Source organism: Odocoileus virginianus, chromosome 28 (assembly GCF_023699985.2).
Source record: "Odocoileus virginianus isolate 20LAN1187 ecotype Illinois chromosome 28, Ovbor_1.2, whole genome shotgun sequence".
In the NCBI taxonomy this organism is placed as follows: domain Eukaryota; kingdom Metazoa; phylum Chordata; class Mammalia; order Artiodactyla; family Cervidae; genus Odocoileus; species Odocoileus virginianus.
Genome location: NC_069701.1, coordinates 29,310,542 through 29,330,113, shown reverse-complemented (window position 1 = coordinate 29,330,113; position 19,572 = coordinate 29,310,542). Strand labels below are relative to the sequence as shown.

Sequence of the window (19,572 nt, the reverse complement as noted above, 5' to 3'; positions counted from 1 at the left end):
CTGGTGGGTGATGAGATTTTTCTGATCCAGATGTACTTCATGGGAGAAACTTAGTAGCCATGAAAAGGAGAGCATGGATTAAATATTTAACAGCGGGCAGTGGATCTGCCTTTTTTTCAGTAGGAAAGAAGTCACAGGACATTGATCCATCCAGCCAGTAACGGGGATGTACTGGGCACTCACCACCTGCTGGATCCCCCAGGGGAGGTGGGGATTTGTGGGGGGTAAACTGAGCCCAGGTGTTACCCTCAGGAAGCGTGACTGCCCAGGACGGGTGTGCATGGCGTGATTCATGCATGAGCATCCTGGAGGAGCTACCACACCTCGGCTGACTCTCCTAGGCCGCCTGAAACATGAGTATTAAGTCACCCAAAGTAGGGCTCAGTTCAGAAACCATTTATTCATCTCCTTCCATTTATTGGCATCAGACGGGGCACTAGGGGAAGCGAGATGGACAGGATACAATGGACAGAAAGCTCTGGATTCTACCGAGCAGGCCCTCAGGAGGTGTTGGCAGCATCAGCCTCCCTCTCCTTCTGCTCGGCCAATGCAGTTGTTCACCAGCTGCCTCTGCCTCAACCCAGGTGCTCAGGTGTGCCAAACCCGGTCCTCTGTCCCAGCCCCCTCCCCACCTCCCACCCCTCTCCTGCCTCCAACCCAGGGAGGGTGGCCGTGACTCTGCCGTGAGCTCCAGCTCAGTGCTATGGTTTTTCCAGTAGTCATGAACACGGATGTGAGAGTTGGACCATAAAGAAGGCTGTGCACCAAAGAATCGATGCTTTTGAACTGTGGTGTTGGAGAAGACTCTTGAGAGTCCCTTGGACTGCAAGGAGATCAAACCAGTCCATCCTAAAGGAAGTCAGTCCTGAATATTCATTGGAAGGACTGATGTTGAAGCTGAAGCTCCAGTACTTGGGCTACCTGATTTGAAGAGTTGACTTGTTGGAAAAGACTCTGATGCTGGGAAAGATTGAAGGCAGGAGGAGAAGGGGGTGACAGAGGATGAGATGGTTGGATGGTATCACCGACTTCATGGACATGAGTTTGAGCAAGCTCCGGGAGTTGGTGATGGACAGGGAGGCCTGGTGTGCTGCAGTCCACAGGGTCACAGAGAGTCAGACATGACTTAGTGACTAAACAACAACAGAAAGGACACAAGAGACAGCCTCCTCTTCTCATCCTGCTCTCTGAGCTGTTGAGGACGTGCAGGAAGTAACATCCCTGAGAACAGTGTCTTCACTTTCAAGATGCTAATTGCTCCACTTGCTGGCCGGCGCCCACAGGATTAGACACCTGACCCAGAGATGTCAGCCCAGCCAGAGAAACATACATCACACCACTCCGAACTTCAGGATGGCTTTGACTTCATTTCCAAACATTTCACCAGAAGTTTGATGAGATATTTTCCCCCAGTGTAGAGGTGGACAGGAACTTTTGACATGGTCAACAGCAGGACAGACATAAAGAAATCTAAGTTGCAAGCTGGGATCTCCCTGGCACACAGCAGGGCTCGGATATGTGGTCACCACGTGCCAAGTGTCTCTGAGTTTGTTGAGATACTTCCCGAGAGGAAACACCCTCGGCTTCCCTCAGTGCCCCTGGGGAGAAAACCTATCACCTGCTGAAAGAATAAATCAGCGGAAGTATCTGTAACGCCCCTCCACTCTCCCCAGGGACTGAAAGAAAAGAAAGCCTTACGAGGGGCAACCAAAGAAGAGGTTTATCTGCTGCTGTTATGAAGCCAATTAGATGTATTTTGAGGAAAGGGTGTATGTATATTAGATTTTAATTAAGTAGTGTTAATTATAATCTATGAGATGTGCTTACTGCTTATCAGATAATTATGAGAAAGCCAATTTGGCTGCTGGCTTGTGACTAATTAAGTGGAATTAGTAGTGATAATTATAGATTTAATGTTGGTTTGCCTTTATTGGAGAAGGGGCAAATCCACTCAGGATGGGGTGGATCAGGGTAGAAGGGCAGAATCCACAATCCACCCTGAGAGCAGCCAGAGCCGTGAGAGTGAGCAGGAAGTGGAGGACACGGCCTCTGACCTGGCCTCCCTGCCTCTCCCCAATTCACCATCGGGTCTGACTCCGCATCTCCCCTACTCATCCCTACAAGTCCCACCCCTTTTTCCTTCATACAGAAGCTGGGGTCTGTGCTAGTGAGGAAGAAGTTGACTGCAAGAGAGGCCGCAGCGGTCTGGCCCAGGATCCCCTAGCCTGAATCTGCGAGAACAATGTGTCCACGTTCTCAGAGAGCACAGCCTGGCATGAACCTGTGATGCCACGTGTGGGATAAGCCCACCGTCACCCCAGCGCCCCAATCCAGGCGCCCCACCTGTGAGGCTTAAGGGGATCACTGCAGACTGTAAGCAGATTGATTTCTTCCAGGCCACCTTCCTCCCAGAAGTGATAGAAGACAAACGACAGACCTATAATTGGGCACGGGATCAACCACCTTCAAAGGCCATCGAGGCTAACCCAAGCCAGAGACAAACTAAACAAATAATTTCTGCCCGGCGTTTCCATTTGATACACTATTCTGACATTTCAATTACACGTTTCCTCATTTAACATTCGCTTCTGCCTCGGCCCTGATATTACAGTCTGAGTTCCTCGAGAGCGGAAGCCGCATCCATTTTTCATTTAGCTCTGCTCCCTGCTATCTAGTAATCCCCATCCCAGTCCAGGGCTGCAGCCCCTGCGGGTTAAGCCAAGTGAAAAAGCCCCCCCTGCTACCCTGATCCCAAGCCCTCACAGCCTGCCACTGTTATCTTGGGCAAACCACTTCATCTGCCTAAGCCTCAGGGCTATATTGTTGCTTTTTTATTTTCTTCAATCTGTAAAATAAAGATAAAAACAGTGCTCAGTTTAAAGTATGATTAAATAAGTAAGGATTAAATAGTATAACTTATTTAGCACTCAGGGCAGCTCTTGGCCCACTCAGTCTCCCTGAGGTGGGGGGAGGCTAGGACCACCTGGCTCTGAACTGCGTGGGGGTGGGTGAAACAGGTGCCCATGGCTGCCCCCACCCCAGACCCACTGGGCCAGAAGCTGGGACCCTGGCCCAGGTGTCCCACTGTCCACGAGTACAGCCCAGCTGACTCCCAAGCACAGTGACCCTGCAGGGCCACGGAAGCAAACGCGGTCCTCCCTGGGCACCAGCGCTGGTCTGCTCACTGCCCCAAACATGGGAACGTTCTGCGTGGGCGCCCCCATGTCAGCCCGAGTCTGGACCAGAGCGGGTTAAAGAAGCAGGTAAGCCACATGCGTTAACAACCTGGAAACGCCCATTGTCTCATGTTATCTTTTTCTGAGGATAGACTCTTTACCATCCCCTGGATTAAACTCCGCATCACCCATGCAGCTCCTGACGATCATGCCTCCTCTATACACTGTCCACACTGTCCTCTCCTCTGAAATCACTGTGCTGTGCTGACCCTCCCCCACCCCGCCTCCCCCACCCCCCCCCGCCCCCGAGTTACGATGCACCTGCTCCAGCGTTGTCCATCCTGACTTTCCCAAGTTGATTGCAAACTGCTCACAGAGGAGACACATATACACATACTTGCCTTTGAGCTTGAGGGTGCCTCCTATAGGGCGCTACTGACAGCAGGTATGATAGAGATGAGATGACCGAATGACTCTCATCTAAATGAACTGTACAGCCCGAGGGCATGAACAGGAAGTCTTACATCCTGCCTCACTGGGATTATCAAGAATGCAAGGGCTGGTGCAAATCCTGGGGTTGGGCAGGGGGCAAGCCCTACCAGGCCTGTGCGGACATGGTGACAGGAGGACTGAGGTTATTACTGAGCTAGCATAGCTCACTGACACTGAACAACTTCGCAAAGATCATGGGTATGTGGTTGTGAAAGGACAGCACAATTTTGGGGCCAGGATTTCATCAAGAAGCTAATTTAAGAGCCACTCACCAGACCGCTTCTATATGCAGAAACGCACAAGACCTCCTCTGTCCCCAAAAGGCTCACACTAATCAAACATGACATTAGAGCATACGGAGTCCTCAGAGGAATCCAATCATTTCATACTGCAACAGAGACCAGCGAGGCCCAGAGAGGGCAAGTTACTGGCCCATGGTCACACAGCATTCTGGGCAGATCCAGCACTAGAGCCCCAGGGTGTTCTATGGAACCACACACTGCCCTCCCCCACCCCAGAATTACAGAAACCAACAGGCACAGGGGCCACAATGTCAGTTAGCAAGAAGGAAAGCGGTCAGGCCATCAAGGGCCATCTTTGTGGCAGACTGCCCTGAGTCCCTGAGGGTCTCAGGGTTTTAAATAAACCCATCATTTATTTGAAACTTCCATCCAAGTGTGAACCATGAGCTAGGATGACAAGGGCTGCGGGAGAGGGACACTGGAACTAAGCCTTGAGAGGAAGGTGAAATCTCGACAGCCTGGGATTAGGGAAAGGAATAAGGGGGGAAGTGGTCGATGAAATCATATACGGGATGGCGTTCATAGCCTTTCAGCAAACACAGCAAATGTAAGGTACTAGGTATCCTGGGGTTGGAGGTGGAGGGTGGACGGGCAGCGAGCGCAAAGAAGGGAGGACACTAGAGCCTTGACTCCAAGGCTGGCAGGTAGACTGGCCGAGCTAGGATTCCTAGAAAAGGACGAGGGAGGAGGCTGAGGTTAGGGCGTGAAAGGCCTGGTGCACATGCAAAGGAGTCTGTCCAAGAGGAACTCTGTAGGTACCCTCTGTGCCGATGTCTCTGAACTAGAGACTCTGCAGCTCAGAGGGGCCGGAGCAGAGGAAAGCAGGTGACCTGGTCGCCAAGGTCCCCAGGGAATGGGGAAGTGACGGCTGAGTAAGCGCAGTAACTGGGAACTGCAGGGCAGCGTGAGGCTGACTGTCAGGCTCTAGAAACTGATGGAATCTAAAGAAAGGGTAGGGAGAGGGTGAGGGTTAGGAGAGTGGGGAGAGAATAGGGTTAGGGTTAGAAGAGGAAAGAGAGAGGACAGGAGTCGCAGGTACTGGGGATGGTGGCCAAGGCGTCAGGAGTAGGGATGGCACTTTGAACCCAGTGCCCAGGCTTAAGGGGCAGATAGCAACCAACAAGGTGTTCCTGGTCAAAGCACCCAGCTCCCTTGTTAGGATTTCCAGGAATCCTAACTCTCCTGAGACCAACCACAGGGAAACAGAACCCAGAGGACAGCGTGGCACAGACCAAGTTACACAACAGAAATATCAACGATGTCTGCAGGAAGCCCCCAGTGTCCAGAGTCTGCCGTGATCTTCAGTGGCTCAGACTTCGGGGGTGGGGGGAGGCAGCAACCCCTAGGATGGAGGATGGAGGGGAGATGGAGTGAGAGGGGAGGTGGACAGAGGTATACACCATCTCCTATGACCTCTGTCCCAGGCTGCCCACAAGTAAAAGGTGCCTGTCTCATTACCACTGAAGACAGCTGCTACTGCTTTAAGATACAGTAAAGATGGCAACAGAAATGACTGGGGGAAAGAAAACAACATTATGAAACCCAGATTATGTGAGAGAAAGAAAAAAAACCTGTTATCTACTTAACTCTATATTTAAGGATGAATGCAAGACAGTTGAAGACTGAAATGGGAATAAACTAAAAATATAATGGAAGAAAATCTGGGGGAATATTTTTGTGACCTAGAGATGGAAAACTATTGCTTAAAGGAAAGCCTAATATGGTCCACAAAGGTTTATGAATTTAACATCAAAATTAGGAATTTACTTCAGAGGACATGATGGATAGAATTAACAGACAACAGAGCAGGAAAAAAATATCGAAGCATATGAAACTGAAAGTCACTCAATCATGTCCAGCTCTTTGCGACCCCACAGACTATACAGTCCATGGAATTCTCCAGCCCAAAATACTGGAGTGGGTACCCTTTCCCTTTTTCAGGGGATCTTCCCAACCCAGGGATCGAACCCACATCTCCCTCATTGCAGGCAGATTCTTTAGCAGTTGAGCCACAAGGGAAGCCCAAGAATACTGGAATGGGTAACCTATCCCATCTCTAGCAGATCTTCCTGACCCAGGAATCGAACCAGGGTCTTCTGCATTGCAGGCAGATTCTTTACCAACTGAGCTATCATGATAAGACTAGTATTTAGACTATAAAAGGAATGCATACAAGGAAGAGGCAATAACCCTAACAAAAATGTGGGCAAAGTGGGGAATTTAAAGGGTATAGGTGATGAGTTTACAAGCATATGAAGAAATATTTGCATTTATTGGCAATTGGAAAATTTTCTGAGTAAAACAAAAATGATGCATTTATATTGGGTTGGCCAAAAAGTTCACTCTTGTTTTTCCATAAGACGTTCCATAAGAAAAGCCCAAACTAATATTTGGCCAATGCAGTACTTGTTCTGCTGTCAAAATTTAGAAAGTTGGGTAAACCAAGTATTGAAGGCAGTGGTGGGAAGGATGCCCCATGTCACTGCCTGTCATGAAGGGCAGTGAGATTTGGTGATGGACAGCCTGCAACCAGCCATTCTACTCAGAATACAAACCAATAGAATTCTCATATGCAGTATCTAAGAAAACATGTTTAAATACACTCATCTCAGCCCTTACACTGGAGGTAATCTAATATCCGCACAGGAGGAGTGGAAAAGAATAATTTGACAGATGTGCCCCACTGAGTGATGAGTAGAAATTAGATCGTTGTGTAGAAATATTGAAGCAGTGAAGAAAAAAATAGAGAAGCAGTATAGACTATGTAACACAACATCATTTATGTTAAGCAAACTATATATACAGTAAGAACATAAAAGGATGCACATGAAATCCATTGAATGTTTCTTTGTAGGGGGTGGGCTCAGAGGAGCAGTAGAAAATGGAGGTGACAGGAAATAATTACATAAGTAAAACAAGAAAGGGAACTTAATACATGGTCCAGTGGTGGTAATGTCCCATGAATGAGAGACCAAATCGCCTACACCCAAGATTCTAAATTAAAAGAGAGAGAAAACAACCAGCAATTTAAAAGTGAGCTGACAACTCAGAGAACCAAGATGAAGAGGAAGCCTGGCAAACATACGCCCAGAAGTGATGGCCAAATGCATGGTCAGGAGGTGAATGTGCTCCCAAAGAATGAAGCTAAGGACAGAAGGCAAGAGGGGCTGAGGACACAGAAGAGGTGGTGAGAACCACAGAGAGAAAAAGTCAGGAATTTTTCCAACCCATCTTAGAAGGCTACCACCTCCCTCATACAAAAACCAGTTAGAGAAAACAGTAATTTTAGATTAACTGTACTAAGTAATATGACGTAAAACAATAACAAAATAAAACCTAGCAGCATGTTTGAAACTGCACCAAATCTCAGTAGGGTTCATGCCAGGCATTTCAATTTCAACTACAGAATATCTATCAACAATACATCATTACTTTAAATATAGAGGAGAAACCAGGTAATAATACTGTTAGATGCCAATGAGCTTTTTATAAAATTAACAATAAATCATAAAGAAAAAATGAAAACTTTAGACAAAATAGGAAAAGGGAAATATTTTAAAGCTCACAAAGTTTTATAGCAAAACCAGTAGCAAGTTCATGCCAAATTTTGAAACATAGAAGGTAATTCTATACAATTATGAACAAGAAAACACTATCCATTTAGAGATTTTACATAAACACTGGGGGAAGATACATTATCTAAAAACAATATAATCATTTTCCTAGAAATGCAAACAACTTTTTAAAAAATTTTCAAAGCTAAGAGTTGAGAAAGTGACTAGAAATAAAAGAAATATATTTAAAAAATCAACAGCTTTCAGCAATAAGTAGTTATAAAGTACATTTATAAGGCAAACTCACTTGAAACACCAAAAATTATAGCATGTCTAGGGATTAATTTAATAATAAACATACATGAACTATATGAATAAGACTAAAAATTACAAGATAGGCCTTCCCAGATGGCGCTAGTGATAAGAACCTACTTCCCAATGCAGGAGAATAGACACTGGTTCCATCCCTGGGTCGGGAAGATCCCCTGGAGGAGGGCATGGCAACGCTCTCCAGTATTCTTGCCTGAAGAATCCCTGTGGACAGAGGAGCCTGGCAAGCTACAGTCCATAGGGTCAGAAAGAGTTGAACACAACTAAAGTGACTGAGCACAAAAATTACAAGAGGCTGTTAAAAACAGCCCTGAGTGACAGGGCCATTGCCATATTATCTATCACGCTGATCAAAGTCCGCCCTCTCTGGCACTGATGATCTGGATTCCCCTTCTTCTCATTACTGAACTTGGCTGGTCAGTGGTTAGCATCAACTTTCCTCTGTACTGGGTCAGCCCTCCCGCCCTGAAAACACACTGTAAGATCCCCCATGTTTTTACAAGCTAACACGGATTTAGAAAACAAGCATATGGTTACCAAGGGGAAAGGTGGGGGTGGGGGATAAATTAGGAGTTTGGGACTAACAAACATGCACTGCTACATATACAACAAACAGTCAACAAGGACTTACTGTACAGAACAGGGAACTCTGCTCAATATTCCATAATAGCCTAAATGGGGAAAAAAATCTGGAAAAGAGTAGATATATGTCTATGTACAACTTCGATGTATACCTGAAACCAATACAGCATTGTAAAACTACTCTAATCCAATATAAGACAAAATAAAAATTTTCTAAAAACCATAAAAAGCAAAATAAGCCCTCTATAACTATACCAGACCTTGCCACAAAACATCTCCAAAGAGTTGTCTTTAGTTAACATAGTCAATCCTCATTATTCACGGATTCTACGTGTGCAAATCCAACTATTTGCTAAAACTTATCAGCAACCCCAAAATTGGTGCTCATGGAACATTTGCTGAGCAGCATGAATTTGATTCGCCCTGACACACATGCCCTCATTTCAGCAAATCATAGTCTAAACTACTGTCCTTTTCTTAAGTCTATTTAGTGCCACATTTCCCCACTTGTGCTTCTTGTCGGTGATTTTACTGTTTAAAACAGCCCCAAGTATAGTACCGAAGTGCGCAGTGGTGTCCCTAACCAGGAAGAAAGCTGAGATGTGCCTTATAGAGAATAGGTGTGTGAGGCAAGCTCTACTCAGGTGTGAATTACAGTGTGTTGGGCCAGGAGCGTAATGGTAATGAAGCAACAGTGTGTATTAAATGAGGTGTCTTTAAATGGAAATGCACATGACTTTGTGTATCATGAAAGGCTATACCAAGCAGCTCACAGACACAAAACCCTTCTTCCCCTGGGAGCAATTGTTCACAATCACTATTACGGTGTTCGAAGTGATTCTGTAGAATGAAACCACTGCAATAATAAACACTGACTATATTTTAATTTCTTCAAACCCCATTCTTTCAACGACAGTCAAGCTTCCAAACTCACCGTTCCATTTTAATTACTCTGGTTAAGGTCACCAATTACTAGTTCCTAAGGTCCAAAGCCTCTGTCCTCTGGCTTCAAATGTGGCCAGTGGCAACATTCTTACAACAACCACCTCTTCTTGAAACACTTCTCTATCTGGCTCAGAACTTTCTGTTCCTGTCTCAGCCCCTGGTCCCTCACACTGACAGTGCTTGCATGTGTATCACAGGCAGAATTCTCCCCAGAACTGAGAAGGGACAACTCCAACCTCCTTCCTGACATTCAAAGTAAACACAGTCCACAAGGACTCAGGTGGATCCATGTGCTCCACCCCTCTCCAACCATCTCATTCAGTCAGTTTTTCAAACCTGAGCTCTTTGCAGCCACTCCATTCTTGGTTCTCCATGCACACAACTAGTGCATCAGAAATCTCCCCAGCCCTACTTCCAGGACATATGCAAACCCATCAGCATCCCTCAGCATTACTGTTACTACGTGATTCAGGCCCCTTCATCTTAAATCCTGATCACAGCGGCAATTTCCTAAATAGTCTCCTATTTTGCCCTCCCAACACACAATCTATTCTTGTCACAGAAACGAGAATGGGCTGCTAAGTTGTGAATCAAATTAACCCCCTTTACACAAATCCCTCTAAAGGCTTTCCATGCTAGAATAATATCCCAACCTCTCACATTGGCCTGGAAGACCCTACACCAGCAAATCTCCGTCTCCATCTCTGATCACTGGGAAAACACGTCCTGCTGCACCACATTCCCCACTGGCTTTTTCTAACCTCTGGAAGCTAACGAGGTGGTTCCCAGCTTAGATCCTCTAGCTGGTCGGCCTGTCTGGAACCTTCTTTCAGACCTTCCCTCTGCTGTGCCCCTGTGATCAGGCCTCAGAGAGGTTCCCTGAGTCTACAGTCCAGGGAAGGCCCCTCCTTCATTCTGTTCTACTTTGTAAACTTTCGCAGTATCCACGCTGTTGGCAGTGGGCTCTGCCTCCTTCTTCTATTCACTGCTCATCACCGGTTTTCACTACCTCATCCTCCAGACTGTACATTTCTGCAAGAGCAGGAACCCCAGCCACCGTGTCTATCACAGAGCTGATGACAGTTCTGGACACACAGATGACTCCAAATATTTACTGAATGGATGTGTGGTCTTATCGGGAAGTCTCAGTATTGTAGAGATGCTAAATGTGTGTGTATGCATTTAAAGTAATCGCGTTCAAACTCCCAGTGAGGTTGGTGCTTGACTAATCAATAAGAAATTAGTTTGGAGGAACATTTATTAAACTAACCAAGCCCTGGTAATTGTAAGTTGTGTGGTTCAGTCACAGGGACAGACAAATAGATCAATGGTGTCAAAGTGACAGACGAGAAACAAACTCATACGTGAGGGAACTCGGCAGAGGGCAGAGTGACACATCATATTAGTGTGGATTAAGTACCTCACATCCCATACATCGGTAGCTTAAAATCAGCCATGGATGAAGTTTTTATACCCTGGAATCAGCAAATGCTACAAATCAGGGATTATTTTAAGACTTTCTCAGACCAGTTTTACATTTATAGCAAAATTGAAAGGATACAGAAATGCCCCCCTTACACCCACACATGTATAGCCTCCCCCACTTATCAACACCCCCCCCAATAGAGGTGCATTTGTTACAACTGAACCTACAGGAACACATCATAATCACCTGAAGTCCATGGTTTACATCAGGGTCCATCCCTGTTGTAGATTCTGTAGGTTAGACTAATGTACAATGACATGCATCCATCATTCTGTCATAAGGGGTATTTACACTGCCCTGAAGACCGTCTGCTCTCCAATTCATTCCCCTGCCCACCCTCTGGCAACCAGTGATGCTTTCGTTTTCTTTCCATAGCTTTGCCTTTTCCAGAATGTCACAGAGTTGGAACCACAAAGTATTTGGCTTCTTTCACTCAGTAATAGGCATCTATGTTTTTTCCATGTCTTTTCACAGCTCAGTAGCTCATCTATTCTTAGTGCTGAATACCATTCCATTGTCTGAATGGACCAGTTTGTTTATTCATTCACCTACTGAGGGACATCTTGGTTGCCTCCAAGTTTTGGAGACTTTAAATAAGGGTTTGTTTTTTCTCCTGCAGAAAGCTGGTTGTTACCGGCACACCAGCGTGCCAGGGGCCCATGCCAAAAAAAGTTCCCAGCATGAGTGGAAGTAAAATGAGCCGAGGCTGTGACTCCCAGCAGGCAGGCACTGCTCTGATCTCCATTCAGGCCCACGTGTGAGTGATGAGAAAACTCCAAAAGGACCTTTGCCGTGAGTCTGTTTATATCCCAATAAACCTGAATATTTTATACTCCTAAAATTTCATCTCTGCATCTCACATTCTATAATAGATTTAGAAAGCAATTGGGGAAATGCAGCTGGAGGATAGGATGGTGGCAGATCATGAAGTGAAACAAGGCTCCAGAGGCAGACATGGATGCCAGGAGATGAGAAAAGGGAGGATGGAGGTGTGTCCCCCACACTAGAACCCAGGTCAGCCCTCATCACTTCCCGGCAGAAAAGACTCCAGAAGAGACTCCAGTGACCTCCCATCTAATTGTTTCCCATTTCAGCCAGAAGAAAACCAGCATCTGCACAGTCTTGCTTCTTTCCCATCACGGAGGCCACCTTCCTCTACTCCAGACAAGCGCCCACGGGTAGCAGCCAGGCTGCTCCAAGATCTCTTCACAGCTTCTCACCTCGTCCCCTGTAGATCTTACTAAAATACTCTCTTGATTCCTCCTACATGCCCATAAACTTCTCCCAGCTCTCACCCCCACGCTACACCACATCATATGGCAGGCTCTATTTATTCTGTATTGTCTCTTCTCACTAGAATGTAAGCGCCACAAAGGCAAGAACATGTCCAGGGTGTTGCTGAATCCTAATGCGTGGAACATCACTTGACACGGAGCAAGTAGGTGTTCAGTAAATGTTCACGGAATAAATGCGCAAGTAGAGGTCACCAGAGTGTTGAGCAGAGGATGCTGAAAGTACCGGGTGGTGGTGATGGATGCGGTTCAGGATGGTGACACAGGATGGAGGATGAAAGGAGAAGGTGTACCGGGAGGCCTGGATGCTAGGCTGGGCCACTAGCCACGTGTGTGGAGGTCACTGATCATGCCCCATCCTAGTCTGGTGACCACCTCACCCTCAGCATCTCCCAGCCTCCTACACAGGAGGAGAAGAAAGGACCTTGTCCGATGGAAATCACCACCGTGGGCTAGGAAGAGACCTACTATCTGGTGACAGCTCAGTTCCTGCTCATAAACCAGATTCCGCTATCACGTGTATGATTCCCTGCCCAGGAACTCCTGCTTTCTACTCCCCTAAGGACACTTCCCTTAAGGATACATGGACAGGTACCCACATGCTAGCCGAGGAGTCCAGAAAACCACCCAGAGACAGAACTCGACCCAGCACCGTGTGCTTTGAAATGTTCCTTCCAGAGACAAGGCCTCTGTCTGGTTACAGACAAATGGGTGATATTGGTAAAAAAAAAAAAAGGTGGGGGGGGGGGGGAAGCACTGAGGGTTTGCAATTCAATCAGCAGAACAGAGATGCCAGAAAGAAAACGGGGCCAGAAGAGTACAAGGGTCGGGGACTGAGATGAGGAAAATGCGGAGCAGCAGCAGGACGGCTTCTCGCTCATCGCACCACCCACCCCGGGATCCCACGGGGAGCTTTACATGTTGATTAAAACCTGTAACAGCCTAGGGCAGGACAGGAGCTTGGGTAACCACACAGGAAACAACGCGCTAGAATCACATGCAGCATGGAATTGTATATTTAATTCTGTTTCTCAGGGGGCCACGTCATGCCTGATACACTGGTTTCTACATCAGGTAGATCTCACGAGGCATGTCCTGCCCTCAGAGGAAACCCAGCCCTGCCACATTCAGGTAGTGGGCCTGAGGGAGGAAGTGGGGGCCTCCAGCAGCTGCGGGGCTGGGGTCAGCCTGGGCCCCATCCCGAGCCACTGGGACCCTCCCTCCCAGTGGGAGAGGCTCCGCAACACAAATGTGTCCAAGCTGAAGGCTGCTTTGCATGGTGCCTGCTGCCTTTTTTCTTCCTTTTAGAACTTGGTCCCCAAGGAGACAAACTTTTTCCAAATCAGCTTTTTGCCCTTTCTCATCGTGGATAATAGGGTATAAAAGCAAGAAGGGACCTCCTTTATATGTGGAATCAAAAAAGAAATGATACAAATGAACTTATTTAGAAAACAGAAAGAGACTCACAGACTTAGAGAACAAATTTACAGTTGTCTTATGGTACACACTGCTATATTTAAAATGGATAACCAACAAGGTCCTACTATACAGCACATAGAACTCTGCTCAATACTCTATAATAACCTTATGGTTACCAGGGGAGAGGGATGGGGGAAGGAATAGTTAGGGAGTTTGGGACGGACATGTACACACTGCTATATTTAAGACGGATAACCAACAAGGACCTACTGTATAGCACAGGGAACTTCTGTTCAATGTTATAAGGCAGCCTGGCTGGGAGGGGAGCTTTGGGGAGAATGGATACCTGTGTATATACGGCTGAGTCCCTTCAACATTCACCTGAAACTATCACAACATTGTTTCTTAATCAGCTAAACCTCAATAGAAAATAAAAAGTTAAAAAAATAATGAGGAACAACCAGAACACCTTGATAAGGCTAAAATGTTGGTATAAAGCTTCTCTGAAGACTTTTTTAAATGGCAAACTAAGGCACAGCCATTTGAATAGAGATAAAAACACACCCTGGGGTTGGAGAATTAAGTTGGAGACAATGATGCCAAACCATCGTAGGGGAAAATAAGAAGTAGCCTTGATGTCAACATCAGAGAGATCTAAGACATAAGCAGGCAGTTAATGTGGGGAAAAACCTACAGTCAGTGCCCACTAAAAATTTAATATTAAGGGGAATTGTGTAAGGCCCTCGTGATTGATAGCGACATGAGGGGACGTGTCCTAAGGGTGAGACTCCAGGACGCAAGATCCTCTGCTCAACACAGATTCCTGGGGGTGGGGGCATCACCTCTCGGGAGCCAGTGAAGCCAGGAGAGGACAGTATGCTTGGATGTGGCCCAGGAAGCCATCAGACTCGGCCTGGGGTGGGCAGAGGGCTCGACTGAGACCTGCTCCCTTGGGCAGGATTACCTTGTCCCTAGGACGCCCAGGTCGGGGGTCCAGGGAAGAGGGAACCTGCTTTCCTAGGACTCTCAGAGGCACCACCTGGGGCCCGTCATCACAAGTATGACCCTGAGCAGCTTGAAGCTTTGTCACCAGAGGCCACATCCCACCTGGCAGGAGCTGCACCTGTACTTTCCTGGGAGGAAGGGGACCTGAGCCTCCCTGGGCCTCGGTGGGGTGCGGGGAGCCCACCTGGAGGAGCTTCCAGGACCCCGCACCCCACACCCCCCCCCCCCACCTCGCTCCCAGAGGTCCCACTTGGCTCTCCTGCTGCCATTATAAGTAACACACAGCTATGGGAATGACTAGTGAGTGAGGATAAGTAAAACCAAGTGCAGTGCAGTGCATACTTGCTCAGTTGTGTCAGACTCTTAGCAAAGCCTATGGAGCCCCACCAGGCTCCTCTGTCCGTGGGGATTCTCCAGGCAAGAATATTGGAGTGGGTTGCCATGCCCTCTTCCAAGGGATCTTCCCAACCCAGGGATCAAACCCAGGTTTTGCAGGCAGATTCTTTACCATCTGAGCCACCAGGGAAACCCAAGAATACTAGAGTGGGTAGTCTATCTCTTCACCAGGTGATCTTCCTGACCCAGGAATCAAACCGGGGTCTCCCGCATTGCAGGAGGATTCTTTACCAGCTGAGCCATCAGGGAAGCCCAAGTAAAACCAAACCCTACAACAAAACCATTCTGAGCTCCCCCATCCAGTCGTCCAGGTGTGCACCCCTCACCTGCATGCACACGTAGCACAGTTTTCTACAAAAGCGAGTTTAACTGCACATGGTGTTTTAGAACCTACGAACATATTTCAAAATCAAAATGCTTCTAGAACATCTTAATGACCGTGATTTCATTGCACAAATGTAGTGTCACACGTTTAACTAAGTTCCCACTGCTACACATCTTTGTCCCCATTCTCTTCTAAAATATTTCTTTGGTGGACATCCTTGCAGGATTAATTATCCTTAATTATCCTATAAGATCCTCATAATTATCCTACAAGACAAATGGTTGGATGGCATCACCGACTCAATGGACCTGAGTGTGAGCAAGCTCCGGGAGATGATGAAAGACAGGGAGCCTGGCGTGCCGCAGTCACGTGGCAAAAAGTCGGACATGACTGAGCGACTCAACAACAAATCCTATAAGAAACTTATCGCTGTTGACTCTCTGTGGGAAAGGGTAGACACCATATTTTTAAAGGTTTTGATTCCTTTAAAATTTTGATTCCTTGTGGCCAAAACGCTTTTCAGAAAGGTGCTATCTGCCACCAGCAGGATAAAAGTGTCCTTTTGCCGCTGTTCTTGTCACCAGGAGGCCCTTGGTCAGGAGGGGTTGCACGGCACGCAGCCACCTCAGGCAGATTAGCAAGAAGGGAAGGAGAGGAGGCTCCTTTAAGGCAGCCCAGGAGCCTTTCCCCAAAGAGAAGACACAGACGAGGGCCTCTTGCTGCCTCACAAGGAAGCGGCTATCTGCCTGGAACAGCCAGGACCTGGAGCTCAAATCCATTAATCCTCTTTATTAAACTCGGGTCATCTCCGAGTCCTGAGAAATTAACCAGCACCTCCCCATCGCAAGTGCATCCAGGGACGGCTGCGCGTGGCCTGTCATCTCCCCAGATCAGGCTGTGAGGTCAGAGGACCTCCGGGCTCCGGCCCCCGCCTTTGTCCATTTAAAAGAGAACACCGGCTGCACTGCGCAGAGTGCAGGCCTGGGGCCAGGGCCACACCTCTGCATGCAGGGTGGAGGGGGGCGGGGGGAACTCCGCCTCTTCCTTCCAAAGGTCTGAGTGGCCCTGGAGCTCAGGAGGGCCCAGTCCAGAGTTGGGGGAACTCAGCGGTCTTCCGAGCAACCCGATCATCCCCCAGGGTCAGCCACAGAAAGACAGAAAAGGACACAGACTGCCAGACCAGCCAGGGAAACGCAAACAGGCCAAAAGCATCAGAGTCAGGACCAGAGCCACACCAAAAACACACAACACGGCACAGGCCCCTATGCGGCAGCCTGCCTTGTAGATCTGGGTCCTGGGACCTGAGACAACATCACTCAGGCCTCCCCACCCACCAAACATCTGACGAAGCCCTAACAGTCACTCCTGGACAAGGGGGAGCATATCTCAGACGCCAGGCAGAGAGAGGACAAGACTCGAGCACCCTTAACATGAAGGGTCAGGAAAGTAACCAGCGAGGGTCCCATGAAGAAAGGCAGAGGTGAGATGTTAGAAATTACCCTCTAAGAAAAAGGTGGTAGTTTTAAAAGCAAGGAGCTGTGGAGAAGGAAATGGCAACCCACTCCAGTATTCTTGCCTGGAAAAGTCCATGGACAGAGGAGCCTGGCAGGCTGCAGTCCATGGGGTTACATGACTGAGCATGTGTACACAGGGGTGGAGGGAGATGGGTTGATAGCAATGAAGTGGTAGAACTAAAAAAATAAATAAGTAAATAAAAGCAAGGAGCTAGAATCCCTGTGGTGGGGAGTTGGGGTGGATCTGGAGCCTGACGGACTCTGGGGTGGGTGTGTGTCCAATTTCATGAGAGCTCCACATTCAGAGGGTACAAAGTTCTCTTCTATGACATCTCCATCAGCACCCCAGATAGGAGAGCAGCACAACTTCTATTTTTTTCCATATTTTTCCGCCCATCGACGTGTAACACAGCCCTGATCCAAACACACGTGTGTGTCCACTGTAATGACTGTCCCCTCCCTCCCCTCTGAGGGCAAGGACAGAAGCAGGAACTCTTTGACCCCAGTGGAAGTTCATTGTTTGGACCCTTCCCAGACCCCACAGGAAGTGTGTTCTTAGATTCTTTAGGACTCAGGCCCAAAGTTCATCCCTGACCTGGAGGCAGACCCACTGATGGATTGGGGAGAGAAGAGATACCTCAGAGCCTTGAATACAGCCACTCGCCCGCTGCCTGGAGTAGAAAAGACATTTCCAATAACTGAAAAATCATCCAGATCGAAAACAGATGATCAACAACACCAGCAGAAATGTTTAAATCTAAGGATCAATTCAACAAATAACATCAAAGGAGAAATAGCAGAAACCAAAGCTCCCTCTCAAGTGGGCAGCAGAAACAGGCTCTGTGAGCACCAACCAGGGGCCACGCCTGCCTCGCCACCGAGTCCCAGGCGGCCAGACTGTGCCCTACTCTGGTATGAAGCAGGTGGGTAGCACTGAGCCCAGGAAAGTCCTGCCAGCTTTCTTCCCAGCCACGATGCTGCTAGAACACAGGTGTTTTGAGGATTTCATCCCTCCAGCATCGTTACACTGACAGGATGCTTTTTCTGGGTGCGTGCTGCATGGGTCCTGGGGGCCCCACCCTGGGCTGGGGGAGCCTCCCTCCTCCCACCACCTCCCCCCCACCCCAGGCTCACATCAGGGGAGGGGACAAGCCAGGCGCCCACCCGCCAGCCACCAGGACAGAAATCACGCCGCTCAAGTCCTCCTCCTGCTTCCAGCCAATTTCTACTCCCTTTAATTCAATTCTGTTTCTCCTGACCCCAGCAGGCTGGAGTTCCCGAGTTACTTTCAACAGATAGCACCAATTACCGAGGTGTGAAACTAGAAACCTTCCGGTTTGGAGAACAAACCCGGAGACAGAGACGGGACTTAACTGAACTGAGAAGGAAGGTGGAGAGAAGAGAGGGGTGGGGGCAGGTGACTGGCAGGCAACGAGGAGGCTGCAGACACCGGCCTCAGAGGGGCCCCCAGAACCACGATGGGCCAGGGAGGTGAGTGGACAGAGGCGGGACAGTCCTCTCAGGCCTGGGAGAGGGCCAGCCCGACCCCAGCGGATGCTGCCCTGGGCAGACAGCCCCGAACCCCCGTGCTCCCCACAGGTCACAGGGGCCACGAGGTCTGCGGAAAGACCCTGGCGTGAGGCAGGGGAGTGGGGCCATAGGCAGAAGAAGGGCCCAGACACCCCCACCTAGCTGCACAGGGGGCCAGAGGTCGTGGTAGCAGGCACGCCTGGGGCCGGGGCTTCACCCTCCCCTCAGGTTCCCTGGGGGGCTCCCCCCTCACCCTGTGCTACATGGCCTGGACATCCAAACACACACCCAGTCCTAGTAACACTGTCAAAATTAAGTCTGGGGTTGGTTTATGCTTCTGTGGTCGAAATTAATTGGTTCCATGACCTTTTTATATTGGCGTCCTATCCCCTATAAAACTTAAATGGAGTAAGGTACCCAGCAAAGACTTAAACTAATGGTTTAAAGAAGATTTCTGCCCTTCATAAGGCCGGTCTTGTTATATAAGAAAAAGATGACATTCCTCTGGGAACAGTAATCAACGAGACTGCCCTTCCCCACCTGCCCCTGCGACCAGGGACAGCAGGGGAGACTAGCTCTCTGTTCCAAGCCCAGAACCCCCCCAGGGACTGAAGAGGGTGCTTACTTCAGGTGGAGCAGAAGCAGAGTCTCCGGTCCAGACAGAGCCGCTGGGAAGCCCTGGGACACAGCCCAGCGGGCACTCGAACACCTCGGACGAGCACTGGGGCCTTGAGAATTCCCCGCCCTCCCTCGCTGCGCTGGCCCAGGGTCTCCGCCTCCCCACGCCGCCCCCCCACCCCTCCGCGTGGGCTGGACTAAGGGTCTCGTACACAACTCAGGAAGGAGCCTCCACAGGTGTCTGTGAGTCCACAAACACCGCCTCTACACACAGGAATCAGGAAAAGAGAAACACAGACGCCTCCTCTCCCCTCGCCAGGGGCAATCATAGTATCACCCTGTTCAGGGAGGATACCCTAAGAATCTCAACCAGGCCCTCTGACTTTCTGTCCAGACCCTCAGACCCTCCACTGGAACCAGCTCCCTTGGGCATTCTCCGTCAGGGGCGCTTGCTCCTGGGTTTCGTGTCCACTGAAATGTGTGGCCAGGATTCCTAACTCCACGTCTGTCCCAACACTTGGGCCCACCCTCGGTGAGAGGAGACTCACTTCTAAACTAGACTCGGGGTGACCGGCCATCCCTGGGTGCCAGGACGGACAGGCCCCA

General features: G+C 48.7%; 1 protein-coding gene across 1 annotated transcript in view; it reads right to left on the bottom strand.

Annotated features, from left to right (window-relative positions):
- Window positions 1-19,572, bottom strand: part of OPCML (opioid binding protein/cell adhesion molecule like) — a 1,017,619-nt gene that overhangs the window by 974,758 nt on the left and 23,289 nt on the right. The window lies entirely within an intron of this gene.